This window comes from Nannospalax galili, unplaced genomic scaffold, assembly GCF_000622305.1.
Source record: "Nannospalax galili isolate Female #2095 unplaced genomic scaffold, S.galili_v1.0 scaffold1922, whole genome shotgun sequence".
Taxonomy (NCBI): Eukaryota; Metazoa; Chordata; class Mammalia; order Rodentia; family Spalacidae; genus Nannospalax; species Nannospalax galili.
In genome coordinates this window covers 140,710-157,761 of record NW_008348865.1, presented here as the reverse complement: position 1 = coordinate 157,761, position 17,052 = coordinate 140,710, and the positions used below count along the sequence as shown (strand labels likewise).

General features: G+C 44.6%; 1 protein-coding gene across 2 annotated transcripts in view; it reads right to left on the bottom strand.

Annotated features, from left to right (window-relative positions):
* Positions 1 to 17,052, bottom strand: part of Pitpnb (phosphatidylinositol transfer protein beta) — a 68,698-nt gene that overhangs the window by 25,104 nt on the left and 26,542 nt on the right. The window lies entirely within an intron of this gene.

The following is a 17,052-nucleotide window of genomic DNA, read 5'->3' as shown; positions in this document are numbered from 1 at the left end:
CTGCCCTCAGCCCTGGGATCCACAGGGGTGGCCTGCCCTCAGCCCTGGGATCCACAGGGGTGGCCTGCCCTCAGCCCTGGGATCCACAGGGGTGGCCTGCCCTCAGCCCTGGGATCCACAGGGGTGGCCTGCCCTCAGCCCTGGGATCCACAGGGGTGGCCTGCCCTCAGCCCTGGGATCCACAGGGGTGGCCTGCCCTCAGCCCTGGGATCCACAGGGGTGGCCTGCCCTCAGCCCTGGGATCCACAGGGGTGGCCTGCCCTCAGCCCTGGGATCCACAGGGGTGGCCTGCCCTCAGCCCTGGGATCCACAGGGGTGGCCTGCCCTCAGCCCTGGGATCCACAGGGGTGGCCTGCCCTCAGCCCTGGGATCCACAGGGGTGGCCTGCCCTCAGCCCTGGGATCCGCAGTGGTGCCCTGCCCTCAGTACTGGGATCCACAGTGGTACTCTGCCCTCAGTCCTGGGATCCGCAGTGGTGCTCTGCCCTCAGTACTGGGATCCACAGTAGTGTCCTGTCCTCAGTACAGGGATCCACAGCAGCGCCCTGCCCTCAGTAATGGGGCACTTGAAACAGTCACTGACCCCAGGGCCAATTGCATGACTGGATCTGAAAAAATTAAAACTACACTCCAAGTAAGCCTGTTAAAATAGCATCTGCATTAAATGTTACAATAGCAAATAACAGAGAGAAGTCACATTTACTAACTTGTTTAAGAAACTGATTTCAATAGTTATTTTCCAATCAGCAACTTTCTTTTCTATTTTTAATTACATCTCCCCAGTGACTCCTCACCCTTGCAGTTCCCACAGAGTACTATTAATACAGTATAAGCAAATCTCATTAATTCAGGTCCTACCACCTTGGAATTCATAATCACCAGGACAGGGGCTGGGCTGAAGTTTATCTTTGCATGATCTATGAAAAAAAAGATTTGCTACACAAATTAATAGAGTAACAAGATCTCAAGAGGGCTGTTTAAACAGTTCAGAAGTGTTTTAGAGCAATTCAGAAGCATTCATTTGCATATAATTATTATGCTAATTAGAAATCATTCTTATCTATTCATTAAAGCAGATTCCCAAAGGATCACTAATTGTCAATAACTTGTTGGTCTAGTTTCCATTACTGAGGATACCTTAGAGGAACACTAACAATATTCTACAATTCAGCCCTTTCATGAATCCTTCCACTTCCCACCAATGAATCCTAAAAGCCAAATTTGCGAACACCTGGACTCAGCTCTGTCTGAGCACTGCAGTCAAACCTGCCCACTGGACAGAACATTTCAGAGACCTCCCTGGGTGGTGATCCCAGCACAAACCAGGGGCGCTTGAGATTGGTCACCAGAGCTTGGCCACCTGTAGCCACTGGAGTGGGTGAGTAGAGGCAATGCTAAGCTAGAGCACAACTGAGCCGTGGCTTCTTCCTACTTTCTAACCCTTTTCACACCAGAAGTCACAGCCGTTTATGAAGGCAGACTCCTAAAGAAACAGCAATGTCAAAGCTGGTGGGATGGCACACTTCCTTGATCCTAGAACTCGGGAAGTAGAGGCAGGTGGACTGCTGTGAGATAGAAGCCAGCCTCATCTACACACTGTTTAGTCAGTGCTACATAGTGAGATCTTGTGTCAAAAACAAAACAAAACCTCATAAATCCCCAAACAAAAACAAAAGCCCCAACTACCCCCAAACTCCAGACACCAATGAAGTACATTTTAACAGAGTACCATGTTAAGTTCATTAAAAGTGCTTGTTAGGTAGTAGTACACATTTTAAAATTCAAACACGCATCAGAAATGTGTTCAGGAAAGTTTCAGTGAAAGTGACAGCACATCACTCGACACAACACAGCAAACTCCTTCAACTAAATGGGGAAATATCCCACTGCTAAGTCTGAGTGTGTCTTTATCATCTGTCCTGCATATAGCTCCTAAACCCCAAGATCCTGTTTAATCCACTATCATGAATTTAATAACATTAAACTGAAAAATTACTGAAAAAAGAAAAATCATCATTTCCTTATAGTGAGAGCAGAATCCAAAACACTTTTTTTTTTTGAGACAGGGTTTCCCTGTATCCCCAGTTGGCCTAGAAGTCACTGCATAGACCAGGTTGGCCTCAATCTCAAGAGATCCACCCCTCTCTGCCATCCAGAGTGCTGGGATCAAGGGGTGTGCACCACCACAGGACACTTACAGCATTACTCCTGATGTCATTTTCAGAGCATTTCCAGTGGCACAGCACCCCAATTAGTGCTTCCTGCCATGCTCTGGGGCAGGGAAGGGAAGGGATGCTCTCTGGCTTAGTCCATCACCCCACTCCCCAACAACAGAACAGGGAGTTGGCTGCTGCTCTGCCTGGAGTCAAAGACAATCTCAACACCACACTCTAAAAACATGACTGACATGCTATCATCGGATTATACTTGGATACCTGGAGGACCTTTGTTCTTGCTCAGCCTAGAGAACCTTCTCTAATAATTTACATTGCTGCCAGGAATTCATCTCAGCACTTGGGAGGCAGAGGTAGGTGGATCTCTGTGAGTTTGAGGTCAACTTAATCTACATGGCAGGTTTCAGGTCAATCGAGGTTACAGGGCAACCCCCTGTCTCAAACACCCCCATCATCCAAAAAAAAAGGAACTGACACACTGAAGAGGACTTTTAAAAGGGACTGCACTGTAAAACTCAGCTTAGAGCTATTTATACTAACTTCTTTAACAAATATTTGCCTTCCATTATGTTCAATTTTCTGGCTCTTATTGGAGAATTCTTTCCCATCCACCCTCCCCACTTTTTGTATTTTAAAATGTGGAAGAAATCAGGAATGAACATTAAGTTCATAGTAGGATCTAGTCAGAAAGTACTTTGTGCAAAATGTTTGTAAATGCAGATTTCCAACAGAAAGTGAGGCATGAATAAAGCATCATGCTATTTTCCCACAAGAGGGCACTGCCACCCGACCATGCTCCAAACATACCAGACACCCTCTTGATCCACTCTGGAAGTGATCTGAAAGTATTTGACCATGTAAGGCAGCAGAATAAAGTGGGAAAGTGTTTTCACATTTATTTTTAATGGGAACCATATTTATTTATATCCTCTTTGAAGATGGGGGGAAAATCCTTTATAACTTACTCCCAAAAAGATCCTGACCTGGGCTTGTTTCACTGTACAGACAAGGCAAGAGAGACAAGAGAATGGCAAGTCTACATTTCTTTAAAATATTGTATTATTTTTATGTGTATGAGTGTACTGCCTGCATGTAAGTGCACCCATCTCGTGCAATGCCCTCGGAGGTCAGAAGGCAATGTTGGATTCCCCCAGAATCGGAGTTACGGATGGTTGTTAGCCACTGTGTGGGTGCTGGGAACTGAACTCAGGTCCTCTGCAAGAGCAGTCAGTGCTCTTAACCACTGAACCATCTCCCCAGCCCCTAGTCTATATTTCTTAAGCACAGGTCAGATCACTGCTGCCTCAGAACCTGACTGGAGCCTTTTCCTCCTCTGCTCAGAGGTCTCTGCCCTTGCATCCATCACCTTAGCAGCTGGACCAAAAGTCTCCTATCTTTATTCTGTGCACCCATTAACAGAGAACCTCTGGAATTCTCCCATGCTCACCAGTGGTAAGCTACACACTTTTAAGATAGAAAAGAATGTCTAGGTTCATTTTAACAGCAAAAGGGAGAAGCACTCCACTGAGATCCAGTGTCTGTTCCCATCAAGAAGAACTGACTACAGCAGCATTTGGCAACCATAGAACTTGCTGGATCTCAGCCACAGAATTCTCATAAACAAAAGCTCTTTTGAGAACTAAGAACCGGCAGCCACTGAACAGTCCAAGAAGCAGAAGGCCCATCTTAGGAAACCCAAAGGAACAGTTGGAAAAGAATACCCAAAGCACAGCACGGACCCAATAATGGCCTGTGAGGGTCACTCAAGGAACTATACACCATAGGTTAACCAGAGCTTATGGCAGGCTGACCCCTAAGAAAACGTCAGTTTTGTAGCTTTTCTCAGCCAGATTCTTTTCTTTTTAATCTTTAAGAGGGGGGAGAACTAACCCAAAAGAGTTAATTTTAAAAATACATCTATGATTCTTATCTCTCTTTAGAACTATAAAGCCCCGCCCCCTGCCACCGAGACAGGGCAGTAAAGTATGTTCATCAAATGCATAACATTTGGGCACAGTCAAAAAAGAGCTCATAATCAAAGGAAAAGACAACAGCCAGACTTTGTGAAAGGACAGCAGACCAGCATTGCTTGAAGTGGAGGCCAAACCTGCACACCTCCAAGCCTTAACCATACTACATAAATTCAACCACACTTCTCCAGTTTGACAAGGTTCATGCTTAGCAAAAATAATTTTAAGAAAAAAAAATCCTTTTTGTAAAACTATACAAACCCATAACTTAAAACATTTAAAAGTAAATTACATATGTTAGCTTCTAAGAGTTACCAGGATTTCAGGAAATCAAGTACTGACTGTGTTCTTGGTCTCATTTTAAATGACATCCTGGGGGCCAGAGAGATGCTCAGTAGGGGAAGACACTTGTTACACCCCCTTGTGACCTCACTTTGATCCCTGGAACCCATGGAAAGGTGGAAGGAAACTGACTCTACAAAGTTATCTAGCCTCCACATGTAAGTCATGACATGTCCCCCATATATACATCCCACAAACACACAAATTTTTTTTTAAAAAAGGACATTGTTCTGCTTTTCCAAAGAGATTGACCAAAAATCCTGGGGTAGGGGGTGGTAGGGGATGGTGGTGTTTATAACCAAAGAAAAAAAGCCAATGGGAAAAAGAACAAACTTTAAAAATTAATTCAAGCTGGGCATGGTAGCACACACCTTTAATCCCAGCATTTGGAGGCAGAGGCAGGAGGATCTCTTGAAATCAAGGCTAGTCTGGTATACATAGTGAGCCAGGCCACCTGGGGAGACCCTGACTCAATTAACTAATTAAATTAATTAATTAAATTCAAACCTGGACATGGTGGTACAGAGGCCTATAATCCTAGCACTCAGGAGGCTGAAACAGGAGTGTTAGGAGTTCAGGTTGAAACTTAGCTATGCAGCTAGTTTGAGAACATCTTGGGCTATCTGAGACCCTATAACACCCCGCCCCCCCCCCCCAAAAAACCTCCAAAGAAAACCCAGAAGCCAGAGAACAAAAAACCCACTTCATTTCACTGGTGCCACCTTCCTTGAAAAGACTGTCCTAGGACATCTGCATAGTTGCCCTGACCTTCTGTGGCCAAGAGCCCAACACTGGCCTATACCAATCATGAGAAAAGCACACTGACAGAATGACTATGGCACTGCTCTCTGTACAAATAACTTGAACAAACTACCCTATCACTTAGAAACACCAAACCTTGTTCACTGGTTAAGAATCATATACTCAAAAGGCTAGAGAGATGGCTCAGTGGTTAAGAGCACTGGATGCTCTTGCGGAGGACCAGGGTTCAGTTCCCAGTACACACATGACAGCTAACAACTGTATCTGTAACTCCAGTTCCGGGAGATCCAATGCCCTCTTCTGGCCTCTATGGGTATTGCACACATGTGGTATACTTATATGCATGCAGGCAAAACACTTGTACACATAAAAATTTTTAATTAAGAAAAAAAGAATCTTCCACTCTTTCTTCGATGGAAACAATTACTCTTTTATATGGAGAAGTGTTTGTTATACCAACACACAGCAAATACTAAGTTTTAACAAACATTCATTAAACAGACAACTGAGAAGATATACAGGCAGAATTCCCTTGAGTAACCACACTGAACAGATCTCTGGGTTTAAAGTATTTTATTCTACTGCACACTGCAAGCACTACAACATGCCAGAGTTCAGCAGTGTTGAAAATGACCAAGGCCTGGTTTTCCTGAGGACCAGAGAGGAGGGACTGATGAACAGGCTCTAAACATCCACAATGCTTTATCAATCAACATACTGTAGGGAAAGAGCATCAGTGGTAAGAGCCCCAAGTGAAGAGGACAGCCTGCCTCTGAGTCCTGGCTCTCCTCTCATTGGCTATGAGGCTGGGAAGAGTGAAAGTACTTTCTCGGGTCAAAAATTCCTTAACAGTGATAATCAGGGTGAAGTGAATGTTGAACCTCAAGCTCCAACTGAGACACTTCCTGCTTCCAAATGCCTAGAAAAGTACCTATTCTCCAGTCCCTTGTGTGTTAGAGCATAGCTTCCTGCCAAATGAGAGGGATCAGTCACTGAAAGAGCTAGATATTTCACCCTTTACTTCAGGATTCACCATGGGGAAGAGGCTCCAGATATGGACTTTTAACACACTCCCTGGGGCAGACCAAAAGACTCAAGTGTGACAGCCTGGGTCCTGAATAAAGCCCTAACATAAGCTCTGAAGCTTCCCTAAAGAACCTTAGAGGCTCAAAAGCAAAACAACAGAACCCTATCCTCCCACAAACCTAACTTTTTAGCTAGATATGGTAACATAGGCCTGTGATCACAGCTCTTCTGTGGGATGTAAGTGGCAGGAAGATTGCTAAGTTAAAGGCCAATGTGGAAAACTTAGTGAGACTTGCCTCAACATTAAAAAAAAAAAAAAAGGGCTGGACCTGTAGCACAGTAATACAATGCTTGCCTAGCATGTGTTGTGCCCTGAGTTTAACCCCTGGATCAACAAATAAGACAACACAACAATCCCAACTTTCTGGCTTCTAAAGACTGGAAAATGAGACAGGCTGGAATTCACACAAGACCAACTGTGCTTTCCAAAGGAAGCAAAAGTAGGGAAGGGGCAAAGGAAAGGTGATCTCATGCACCACAAAGGAATGAGAAAGCTGAGGGCCTGGGTCCTCCAGGGTACGAAAGGGAGCTGGTGCTAATCAACGGATGCCATAGCTTTGCCACCTGACCTTGTGCTGAAAACCTGCCCGCAAGCTTTTCTACTGGAAAGAGATTGTAAAATGTTTAGCAGCAACAACCCTAGGCTCCCGGACCATGAGGGTGGGGGAAGCAGGGCACCAGGGATGCAGGTCACTGTACCACTCTAAGGCAACACTGCCTGCCAGTCCCTTACTACTACTGCACAGGGAAAATACTTGCAAATGGTCAGAAGACAAGAAAAAGGGAAGGTTTGGGACAAATATGACATGGAAACAATACTCGTGGGGAGGTGAGGAAGAGGGCCATTGAATTAACAACTATAGCTGGATGGAGGGTTCAAAGAGCAAATGGCATGAACAGAACCTGACTACCGTACTAAGCCATGCTGGAGGTCGCACCAAGCTCTGTAGAGAAAGCCCTGCAGAACTAGCTGTGTGTGCCCTCCCTGCATGCTTTTCCTGACCCAGAAGCAGATCCCTTCCTGTCCAGGAACACCATCTTCAGCAATACACCACCAAACTCCCAGAAATGTGCAATTCCTTTGAAATGCCTCATTCAGGGAAAAGAAAATCTTCCCTCAGAAAAAGATATCACAGTCATGCTGAAACATGAAGGAAAAATGTCACTCTCTTTGATACTATTCCACCTTATCAAGTATTTTTACACTTATTTTTGTGTGTGTGCATACATGCAAATGTGTATACATGTGTGGGTGCCTACATGCAACAGCACATATATGGATTTCAGATGACAACTTGCAGACATTAGTTCTCTCCTTCCACCATGTGGGTCCCAGGGATTGAACTCAGGTCACTAAGCTTGTCAGCAAGCACCCTTACCTACTGAACAATTTTGTTCCCCGAAAACTGAGTCATATCTTCCCAACAATTGAATACTTTTCATTTATTACTGACTTCTTAAAAATATTACTATGTATTGCCTTAATTTAAAAATTTGTGAATTATCCTTCTACTAGAAAAAACTTTGGAAACTATAGTCACACAGCATGCATTATACTAGAGGAAGGCTGGCAAAATCCTTTCTTGTTTCACATAAATACCTTAATGTGGTTCCAATTTCTCTTTTGTAAAAAAACTGTGCTCATTTTCTTTCAAATTACTTCCAAAAAGAAGGTCTCTGATGCTAGTGGTGTGCACACTGCAGCTTACACTTTAAAGAGCTTTCCTCTCCTGGGAAGTAACTTTTGTATACAAATCACAGAGAGCTACTTAGAGTGCTGGGCATGATTAAAAGGGCCAGATTCAAATTTATACCTTAAAAAAAAGCAGAAGCAGATGTCAGCCGGCCCATTTGTGTATATTCTGGAATGAGCGGAGAATATGCATGTGCATCTCATCAGACGTTAAAGGATCCAGCACTCCACTGTAGTTATGTATCAATGACAACTTTAGAACTGAAGGGGGAAGCCTTTCAACTTGTATTTTGGTGTTTTGTGCTGCATATACTGCCTCATTACCATCTAAGACACTTTGAGAACTGAACAAAAGGGCCTCTCTCAACCAGCAAAGTTACGAACTTTGAAGGTAAGTGCATCTCAGGTACTGTGCAAGCGGTAGTCAATGGAGGCCGAAGCAGCACTGTGCCCACTGTGCTCACTCACCACCAAGACAATGTCACCAGCTTCTGCAGAAAGACTGGCCCCTCACTTTTTACTGTGTTTTATTCTGATAGGGTCTCCTTGTGTTGCCCATGTTTGTCTCAAGCTCCTGGGCTCAAGCAATTCTCTGGCTTTGACCTCCCAATTTCCTCCTTTAAAAACAATAGTAGTAGCTGGGTGTGGTGGTGCACACCTCTAATCCCAGCACTTAGGAGGCAGAGGCAGGCAGATCTCTATGAGATGGAGGCCAGCCTGGTCTATATAGCAAGTTCCATGCCAGCCGAGAATACAGAGAGACCCTGTCCTCGGCTCCCCAAAAAACAAAAACAGAAACAAAAAAAAACCAAATGGGGATGGAGAAATGGCTCAGCAGTTAAGAGCATGGCTGCTCTGGCAGAGGACCCAGGCTCAGTTCCTAGCACCCACATAGTGGCTAACAAATATCCATAACTTCAGTTCAAGGGGATCCGAAGCCCTCTTCTGACCTCCGTGGGCACTGTACGACATGGGTGCACTTGTACACATGCAGGCAATACAGTCATAATACACACAAAATAAAAATAAAAATTTTTAAAAAGACAACAAAAAACAGTAATAGTAACAATAAGGACAGCAAAACACTACAGAGAAAAACTATTTGGCAAACCTTCATTGAAAATCCTACTCCACATTAGGAAATGTGTATCTTGCTGGGTCACTGAAACAGAAACGAGTATAAAGCTGCCCTGGTCCAAAGGCATCCATGTGCTAAGAAAAAGAAAGGCTGTCTAGGAGTGCCCATGAGTCAGAACTGAAACTGGGGTTGGGAGTGCAGGTAGGAGGAGAGGGGTGAGGGGCTGGAAGGGCAAGGAAGTGGGAGAGGTGAGGAGATGGGAGGAGATGGAGGTGACTGCTGGGACACCAGGTAGAAGGAACGATTCCTCCTTACCTCAGTATCTTTTTCTTAAACAGGAAATCTGTTTTGCACAGTGGATACAATCTAATATATCAAAAGAAACTGAGTCGAGATATTTATGCAGAAATTATGCACTGCTCTTTTATTTGAGCAAGGATGTAGCTAAACCGAAACTCTTACATTTCTCAGAAACCAACAAAATCCACTAATAACCCACATACTTACATGATTCCTGCAGCAACTCTTCGAAGTGAACTGAGGTCACGCTGACAGATTTTTACAACAAACCCTTGCTCCTAGAATTATCATGACAATGTCACTTCAATTATATAAACATGTCAAAGCATCCAGCCAAGTATGCAGATACACCATGGGCCAAATCCAGTCCCTGCACACACAGTCTCTAAAACACAGTTCTTTAAGAATGACCTTATATACTCCTGGGCGTGGTGGCACAAACCTTTAATCCCAGCACTTGGGAGGCAGAGGCAGGGGGATATCTATGAATTGGAGGCCAGCCTAGTCTACATAGTGAGTTACAGACTAGCTGGGGCTACAGGGAGACCCTGTCTCAAAAAGACCAAAAAATAAATAAATAAAAGGAAGAATGACCAAACAGTCAGTGAAATTTGAGAGTGAAATTCGAGCCACCAGACAGCCTAAGGTAAAAGCAATCCCTGAACCACCCTAACCTTTTGAATCAGACCTACCTGCAGTGACCAAGAACTCCCAGCAGGTGGAGTAAGACAATTCAAGCTCCCATTTCAAATTCTGGTTTCCTGCACTCCCAACTATTTCACAGTTGTCCTGGTTCTGACACAACTTGGCTACCTAGTCTCTCAAAATTCCTAATGCAATTGTTTAATTTCTTTTAAAAAAGTATATACAGCTGGGTGTGGTGGTACACGCCTTTAATCCCAGCACTTAGGAGGCAGAGGCAGGCATATCTTTTTGAGTTCGAGGCCAGCCTGGTCTACAGAGTGAGTTCCAGGCCAGCTGGGGCTACAGAGAGACCCTGTCTCAAAAAGCCAAAAAAAAAAAAAAAAAAAAAAAAAAAAAAAACAATTAAAAAAAAAATATCTGTATGAGTGTATTGCCTGCATGTGTGAAAGTGCACCTGTGTTGGGCAGTGCCCACAGAGGCACAGAGATAAGAAAGCATTGGATTCCCTGGAATTGGAGTTACAGACAGTTGTTAGCTGCCATGTGGGTGCTGGGAACTGAACCCAGGTCCTCTGCAAGAGCAGACAGTGCTCTTAACTGCTGAGCCATCTCTCAAGCCCCCTGTTTAGTTTCTTATAAAGTATTAAGAAGGAAATAAATTCAACCTTAAAGTTTTATTTTAAATGAACTTGCTCAGGACTGAAGAGATGGCTCAGTGGTTAAGAACACTTGCTGTGGGCAATCAGGAAGACCTGAGCTCAGATCCCAAAACCCACATAACAAGCCAGCTGTGGTTTCTTTTTTTTTTAAATTATTTTTATTTTATGTGTATGAGTGTATTGCCTGCATGTATGTGAGTGCACCTGTGTCGCGCAATGCCACAGAGGAAGAGGGCGTCAGATTTCCCTGGAACTGGAGTTAAGGATGGTTCGTAGCCACCATGTGGGTGCTGGGAATTGAACCGGGGTCCTCTCAAAGAGCAGTCAGTGCTCTTAACCACGGAGCCATCTCTCCAGCCCCCAGGTGTGATTTCTTACATGCACCTGTTACCCCACTGTTTGCCAAAAAAAAAGGAAGGAAGGAAGGAAGGAAGGAAGGAAGGAAGGAAGGAAGGAAGGAAGGAAGGAAGAAAACAAGCCTGCTAAAAAACAAACAAAACCCCAGACAGTTCAGTATAACCAGGTCAGAACAATCAACCAAGCTAAGACTGAGGGTTAAGACTGCTGCTATCCCAGGCAACACATATCTCCCGAAGCCTGACTCTTAAGAGCTCAACACCATCTTCAAAGGAAGGAAGGAAGGAAGGAAGGAAGGAAGGAAGGAAGGAAGAAAACAAGCCTGCTAAAAAACAAACAAAACCCCAGACAGTTCAGTATAACCAGGTCAGAACAATCAACCAAGCTAAGACTGAGGGTTAAGACTGCTGCTATCCCAGGCAACACATATCTCCCGAAGCCTGACTCTTAAGAGCTCAACACCATCTTCAGAAGGGCACCTGAGTTTTCTTTTCCCAAACCACTACACCATTTCTTTGAGGAAGAAATGTACCAACTCCACAACCTTTTAGACTATATGCACAGGCAACCACATCTGACAGAGATGAAGGGGATACAATCTGGTGAGTCATCCAACCCAGACACTGCTGGAAACCATGAAGACAGAGTTTAGTTAGCCAGTTTTCCAGCACAGGCCTATACCTAAAAGAGCCTTTTTACAAAGCAGGATTGAAGCCTGCTGCTGGACTACACTGGGGCAACAGACACTCAACCCACTGGGTACAGGACCCTCTCTCCAAATTCCATATATGTTTTACTGGCTCTCAATTCTAACATCACTCCAACCCCTAAAAAGCAAATTGTCAGCACTAAAATCTGATAGCTAGTATGACATGTACTCTAAGGACAGTTACCCTACATATATACCTTTTTCAGACAGGGTCTTACTAGGTATCCCTGGCTGACCTGACCAGGCTGGGCTCAAACTACAGCCTGCCTCTGCCTCCTGAGTTCTGAGATTAAAGGTGTACGTTACCACACTTGGCTAAGAACAGCCTTTTTTTTTGTCCCAGTGAGCCATTCTCTTGTATAGTACCCTCCCGAATGCAAGTGGGACCTCTGACTTGTTTCTAACTAACAAACTATAGCAAAGGAGATGGGAAGTCACTCAGGTTATACTACCTGGTCACTGGCTGCTCATGTGCAAGACAGTAACAGAAACCTGATACAGTTATAAAGGATACCCCCAAACTCACTGCCCACAAACCTCAAATCTTTCCATTCCTTTCCATGTCTGCAGAGAATTACCAATAGCAAAAGCACCTTACAGATACTTCTAGGCATCAGTAAGCAATGCATGTGTCAAGACCCTGCTCTCCTTTTTAAGGTAGCACCAAGGGAAGCAAACTACACAGGCCCTTTCCTTTCACCCTCCTCCCTCCCATTCAATGACTGTAGTGGGCTCTACCACATTGTGTCTCCCTGCTTCTAACTTTGACAGGTGGAGAACACTTCAACTGCAGTTTCCAACCTTAGGTTTGAAAACTGGTCACATAGCACCAGGTAGTCAATTATTAGAAGTAGAGTTTTGTTAGGTCAAAGAGCATGCACAGTGGTGGTTCTGATCAGTTTTACATATTTATACTCCCATAGGTCAAATATGAGAATGTTTCCTCATCCTCTGACAAACCCAGCTGAGATCAAACTGATAGCAAATGGACTTTATATTCCAGCATAAATTCTTACTCACAAAGGCCTAACCTTTGTACTGTTAGCTTGTCTCCCCAGCTTCTGCAGTGTGCCAGTGCTGACTGCTTGCTAGAACAAAAGAGCTATAGGAGAGAAGGGTGAAGATCTCTGGAGGATTTTGTGATCCAATCCAGACCCTGGAAGATATGGTAGATTTGAATGATGAGCAGTAAGTTCCAGAAAGGAAGCAAGGAAGGGCAGTGCCCAAGGAAGACACAGGACCCAGGCAGTGGCAGAGCAGTTTGGGAGAGGAAGAGAGCTTGGATAGCAGCTGCAAGAGTGAGCAGCCAAGCAATGCCTTGGCTTGGAGTTGTGTCAGGGTCAGAGTGCCGGCCCAGGCTTGTGCTCTTGGAAAAACCAGGTTTTACCTTCTTCATGTGAGAAAGTAGAATAGTCTTAGAACCAAGCTTTAAAGCCACACAAAATGTGTTCAAAGGAAATTCAAGAGTTAAAACTAATGTCAAACATGCTAGCAGATGGGAGGGGAGAACACTTCAGCTCCCACTATGGTCCTTCTACTAAATAATAGGGGCTAGAAGGTGGGGAGGGTTTACAAAGCCAAGAAAGCCTCAGGACCATGCAAAGCACAGGTAAAATCAAGGTGGCCTGAACAGTTGAGACCTTCTTCAGCACTAACTCTGCTCTAACTTAGTGGGAGATATGGCATCTTCACACTTCTCTCCTATAGCTCATTTGTTCCAGCAAGCAATCAGCACCGGCACAACTGCAGAAGCTGGGGAGACAAGCTAACAGTACGAAGACTTCTCCCTGAGGTCCAGTGTCTATTTGGAAGAGAGAGACATGAACTGAGACTGTATAAGGAATGTGACAGTGATAAGGGCAGGAAGCAGAAGTATAATGAGTAGGGATGGGCTGCTCCACCATCGAAACCCTACTCATCTTCTAGCCAGGTTCCCATTCACCTTTTTTGAACCTGTGTCTCCTCTGCGATCTGATCTTTCATTCCCTGAAACACTGTGGACCCCTGAGCAAGCCTCTGGTGCTTAGCTAGCCTTGAGGTGCTGGGTTCATTCAGGTCAGGAGCCTTGAGGCTCCACCCTTGATCCTAGAAGGCTACCATAGGGCTGAGCTGTCTGCACATGGAATGTGCATGGCCATACGTTGCCTGCTGTGACAACACAGACTTTTCAGAACTGCAAATACATTCTTGGGCTTTTTTTCCCCTTTCCCAACACCATGGTCTAGGAGTTTCATGTAAGAAAATTACATAATAGAGTAGAATCACATAAATAAAACAACAACAAAGTTGGATTTGTTAAGTAATAAGGACCATGAAGTAGACAGACCATGTGATAGAACCTATTCCTAGAACAAACATAAGCTAGCTAAGGCTTCAAACAGTGCACTGGAACCTAGGAGAACCAAACAGAAGTAACTGTCTATGACAAGAGAGGGCTCCATGAGGGGAGAGACAGGGCAGACCCCCTTCCACACCCAGCATCCTCCCCATACCATACAACGCTAAACTCTGTCCTGCCACTCCTAGGCTTGCCAGGAGTGGTAGTGCATGCTTTTAACCAAGCACTCATGGGGCACAGGCAGGTGATCTCTGTGAGATGTGTGAGATGGTGGCCAGCCTGGTCTACACGGCAGTTCTAGGTCAGCTAGGGTGACAAGGAGACAGTTTCAAAAAAAACAAAACAAAACAAACAAACAAAGCAAAGAAGGGCTGAAGAGCTGACTGCTCTTATAGAAGACCCAGGTTCAGTTCCTAGCACCTACATGGTGCCTAACAACCATTCATAACTCCAGTTCCAGTGGATCTGACACCTTCTTCTGGCCTCTGTGGGTACTGCACAACATGGGTGCACTTACATACATGCAGTACACTTATACATTTAAAATTTTTTAAAAAGCAGTGGAGGTCAGAAGAGGCTGTTGGATCCCTTGGGACTGGAGTTACAGACAGTTGTTAGCTGCCACGTGGGTGCGGGGATTCAAACCCGGGTGTTCTGCAAGAACAGCCAATGTTCTTAACCACTGAGCCATCTCTCCACTTGTTTTTTAAGTTGCCTTCCCTGGAAAAAAATAGGTTCAAAACCATTATTTCATTAAGGTCAGTTCTTAATTTAATCTCCTTTCAACAGAACTGAAAAAAGACTGCAGTTGAATTTAGACTACCAGGCTCCAGGGGATCCAACATCTTCTTCTGGCCTCCAATGGGTACCTGGACACATGTGCAGGTACACACAAATACACAAACAGAAATAAAAGACATAAATCTTTACACACACAAAAAAAATAAATCTTAAAAACAGACAGACAAACAAACAAAAAACCAGGTGGAGAAATGGCTCATTGGTTAAGAGGATCAGGGTTCTATTCCCAGCACCCACATGGCAGCTAACAGCCATCTGTAACTCTGGTTACAAGGGGATCTGACACCCTCTTCTGGCTTCCATAGGCATTGTAGGCATGTGGTATACTTTTATGTATGTAGATAAAACACTCAATACACATAAAATAAAAATAAAAAAAAAAAAAAACAAAGACAGGTAAGCACTCATACACACACAGTGCCTGGGACACTGAGCACAGCACCTGCAGAATACAGCTAGCAATGGCAGCAAGGCTTGCACATATGGCCCCGGCTGTTCCATGTGCCCATATGAGGTAGGCAGCCTCATTTTACACAAAATCAAACAGGCTTAGGGAGGTCAAGTAGCCTATCCGAGATCAAAAAAGCAGCAGACAGTAGAGCCTCAGAATTTGAACCTAAAGCCAATCTAGTTTCAGAATGTGTTCTTGATCACATCTCTACTGATTCAAATGCACAGGTCAAATCTGTTCTTCTCATTAGCCACCCAGCCTAGACACCAAACCAGAGCCAGCTGTGCAGCCTGTGCACACGTATTATCTCTTGCCTGCAGGCCACCAGAGCAGAACCTTGGCTCCTCTGTGAAGGCTGCACTATCCATTCCTATCAGCACAGAGCACCCACTTTTGCCTGAGTGAAGAACTGTTTTCATGCCCCCAGGGAAGCCAAACATGCTCAGTACTCTACTGAACCATTCGCAGAAACCTACAAGCTCAGGTCCAGGTTGAGTTGGTACAGCCATTCTGTTTGGCCAACACAGCCTTTCAAACACGCCGACACTGCCTCTAGGCAGCCAATCCTAGTACCACCCTGCTGTCCTACCTTGTCTGTAACCAAGTACACTAGGTACCTAGTCCCTACTGATCAGCTGCCTCTCACCACTCCCATCTATTTTACCTATTGTCCTTCCTTTCACCACTCTCACATGCAGTGAATCACGGCTGCGAGACCGCAAAGAAAGAGAAGCAAAGAAGGTATCACTTCACTGATTTCTACTTCAATAGACAAAAACAACCATCCAGAGCATTTCAAAAGTGGAACCCATCCTTAAAATTAACTTCAGTTCACAGCACAATGAAAATTAAAAAAAAAAAAATTCCAGAACTACTCTGCACTGCCCCACTTTTCAGTGCCTACAGTTTCTTTGAGGGAGGGGATATCAGTGTGTGCATGTGAGTACAGATGCAGGTATGAATGCACATGTGTGTACAGGGTCTACACAGCCTTTCACTAGGACTCACCCATTAGGCTGGGCTGGCTGGCAAGTTAACTCCAAGCATCTGCCCCCATAGCATCACAGGTACGTGCTGCCACACCCACTTTTGACATGGGTTCCGGGAGCAGAATTCAGGTCCTCATGCTGGCACAGCAAGCCCTTCACTGACTGACCCCTCTGCCAGCTCCAGTGCCCATACTTGTAAGCAGAGAAGGTGTCCTAGCAGAGTGAGATCCAGTCTGGCTAGGGGTCACTATCAAGTCCAACCCCAGGGTTTTCTGAGAAAGGTGAGAGAACTTTGTTTTAGAAGATTTACCTTTAAATTTCAACCCCAAACAAGACATTTTGTGTTTGATTTGTTTCTGATTCAGCTGACAACACTGTTCCAGTTCAGGGAATTAAATACTAAAATTAGAAATGGTAGGGGACACTGACGGAACACACTGTGCATGACCACAACAGAACAAAGGAGTGACCCTCTTCCTAGAGCTGGGGCTCTCTACATTAGCAGAAAAGGACCCCTGGTTGTCCTGGCCTGTTACGAAGTTCACAGCTGCACCTGCAAATCAACACAACACCTGCATACTACAGAACTGAGTTATTCACACAACTCAGCAAAAAACCCACAAACCCTTAACCTGGCATGGGAGTGTATTTTACCCTTGAGGAAAAAGAATTAAGACAAAAAAGCCTCAGGTATAAATAT